The 2,979-nt window shown below is 34.4% G+C and overlaps 1 long non-coding RNA gene across 1 annotated transcript; it reads right to left on the reverse strand.

Moving 5' to 3' along the window:
• Nucleotides 1-263: 263 nt before the first annotated feature.
• Nucleotides 264-757, reverse strand: LOC125802225 (uncharacterized). The gene is made up of 3 exons (XR_007439239.1): nucleotides 700-757; nucleotides 471-593; nucleotides 264-331 (listed from the first exon to the last, which is right to left on the reverse strand). It is a non-coding gene; the product is annotated as an uncharacterized LOC125802225 (long non-coding RNA).
• Between the last annotated feature and the right edge of the window lie 2,222 nt (nucleotides 758-2,979).

The raw sequence follows: 2,979 nt of genomic DNA on the forward strand, positions 1-2,979 counted from the left end.
ATATTAACAGATATTCAACAGATTTAATGTTGTATTTGGTTTTGAAAGCAGCTGTATGACTGTGATGCTTCTCTGCATCTTAATTAATTGTTCATTGTTCTTTTCTCACCTTCTCAATGAGGGCCTTCAGCTTCCCCTCGAGGAACTCGTGCTGAACCCTCCTGAGCTCCGTCCAGGGGTCTGGCTCCTCCTGAACACAACTCAGGATTATATACACTGCAATATAAACTAAACACGCTGCATTTTTAGACAAATCAACAATAACAGTTTGCTAGAGACTCACGCAAAAAGGCAGGAGAGTGGGAGAGTCGCGTGCGCAGTGAGACTCCACCTACAATAAAAATGAATTCCAACCATTTTAAAAAACAATAATCAACATATGTTGACATATACAAGCATTTACAGTGTGTAAAACATGACTGTTGATGTTTATCTGCATCTTAATTAATTGTTTATTGTGCTTTACTGACCTTCTGAATGAGGGCCCTCAGTTTCCCCTCGAGGAACTCATGCTGGACCCTCCTGAGCTCCATCCAGGGGTCTGGACCCTCACCCTGCCACTGCAGACAGGCAGCCCTCAGCTCCTCAGTGCCCTTCAGAAACATGAAAAAAACACAACTGGGGGTTATATCCACTGCAGTATAAACTAAACAGGCTGCATTTTTAGGCAAAATAATAATAAGTTTGAAAGAGACTTACACAAAAAGGCAGCAGAATGAAGGGGTCTCCTGAACCACCAGAAGCCCCCTGCAATAGAAATACATGCAATATGCTTTACAATCATTTTGAAAAAAAATAGGACATTAAATGCTGATATTGTGAGCAGCTCAGAAAACATTTTAGAGCTTATTTGATGATATTTGTGAGCCCATATACCACCCTTTATAGCACCCAAGCAAGGAACCCTTTCCAGACTGATACAGTTATTAAATAATAATAATTATAATCAGTGTGGAAAACTATTATTATTACTATTATTATTATTGTTTAAAATAATAATTAAATAATTAAAATCTATGTACTAGAATAAAAGGATTTTTTTAAACGGTGCTGACTTTCTAATTTTTAAACTTGTCTGACTGTAAAAGATTAATATTTATTACATCGTTATTAGTACATTATCTTAATTATAGTGCAATTATATGTTGTGGTGAACCCTGAAGGCAAAAAACATTAAATTACGCAGAATTTTACTTGCATTACAAGTATAATAATAATAATAATAATAATAATAATAATAATAATAATAATAATAATAATAATAATAATAATAACAACAATAATAATAATTATTATTATTGTTGTTATTATTATTATACTAATATCAGTGTTGTTGACAATAATAATAACATCAGCGTTGATAATAATAATAATAACAACAATAATAATAATAACAACAATAATAATTTATAATTTTTATTGTTGTTATTATTATTACTATTACTACTGCTACTATTGTAATAATTAAATAATGTGCAGGAATAAATAAATTGTTTTAAAAGGTGCTGAACTTCTCATGTTTAAATGCGTTAGAAAATGACCCTCTGCGTTATTATTACTGCAAAAGACCTGGATTAATAATTAATAATTATCTCGGATTTTATAGCAGCACTCATAATAAGTTTTCATAATAATCCATATTATAAACAAAATAAATGTTGTAGACTTTAAGTAAAGTCAATAACGCTATAAGCACGTGTTACAGAATAGAAAAACGCTGTCTATGAGTTCGCATAGTGAAATTAGTTGAATATTTTCCTTAAAAAAATGTCGAGGCTTAGGTGCTGTAGTCACACACATTGGCGTAGGAACCGGGGGGATGGGTGGGACATGTCCCACTCAATGTTAGAAACAGGTGGATTTGTCCCCCCCAAAAAGGATATTTTTTCGCTAAGCTCCCTGTACTATTAATGAGGAGACAGGCCGGACCAATCACGGAGCCGGTTCAGGAATTAAATCCCGCCTCTCAGTAGAAACAGCCAATCAGCTTGCTGGCTTTGCGTCGCGCGGAGAAGAGGCAGTTTGCTGTTGGGGAAGCCCCTCCCCCTCGCTGTGAGATTTAGCAGCGGGACCGGGATGCAGCAGCTTCAGCTGATTTTAAAACAGAGATGGATATACGGAGATATGATAGCTGGTTAAAAATACACGTCTCTGAATCAGCACACAGTTTAAACCCACTGTGATTAATAAACTGCAGCTGTGTTAGTGGGTTAGCTTTACTTTGGAATTAGCTAGATTGGGAGTCAACTATTTATGTAATGTTTAACTTGACCTGTACCTGATTAGCTAATCACCATTTCATTTTCAAACTGTGTTTATTAATTTAGCATTAAAGGACTTACTGTGAGCTATAATGAACGAAAATTAATTTAGCTAACTAGTTATCTAGAAGCCAGATGTAGTGGATAGCCAGAATTTAGTACAGTACTTTATGTTTGTAGTTTGGAGCAGTTTCTTAGCCCTGATCACTGCCCCAAAATTGTGCTTTCCACCTGATCCAGCTGATCAGCTAATAAACAGTCATTTACTGAGTTTACCTGTTTAAATCCTTTAGCCCCCTATGGAGCCTAAATTAATCATGTATATCCAGCAGTGTATTAGACACATCATCCCACCACTAACTTTATGAAGTGCCTTTAAAGCAGAGGAAGCTGTAGAATATGCAGAACAGTGTTAATATTCAGTAGAATATGTAAGAACAGGGTTGAGAAACACTGCTGTAAAGTGACTTCTGTTCATTTGTAGTTCACAGTTACATTCTTTTACATAAAAGGACACCATCTTAAGAAGATCTCTCAGTAGAAAAAAAAATCTACTGGAGGAGAAAATGTAAATATACAACAGAATTGACATGCCAATACATAATAATAAGAATAAGAATAAACAGTAATAAACAAATCTATTATTATGAATATTAGGTGATAACTAATCATTTTTGTCATATGTATATAGTTCAGACATTGCATTCATAATTTTTTC

This window comes from Astyanax mexicanus, chromosome 1 (genome assembly GCF_023375975.1).
Source record: "Astyanax mexicanus isolate ESR-SI-001 chromosome 1, AstMex3_surface, whole genome shotgun sequence".
Lineage (NCBI taxonomy): Eukaryota > Metazoa > Chordata > Actinopteri > Characiformes > Acestrorhamphidae > Astyanax > Astyanax mexicanus.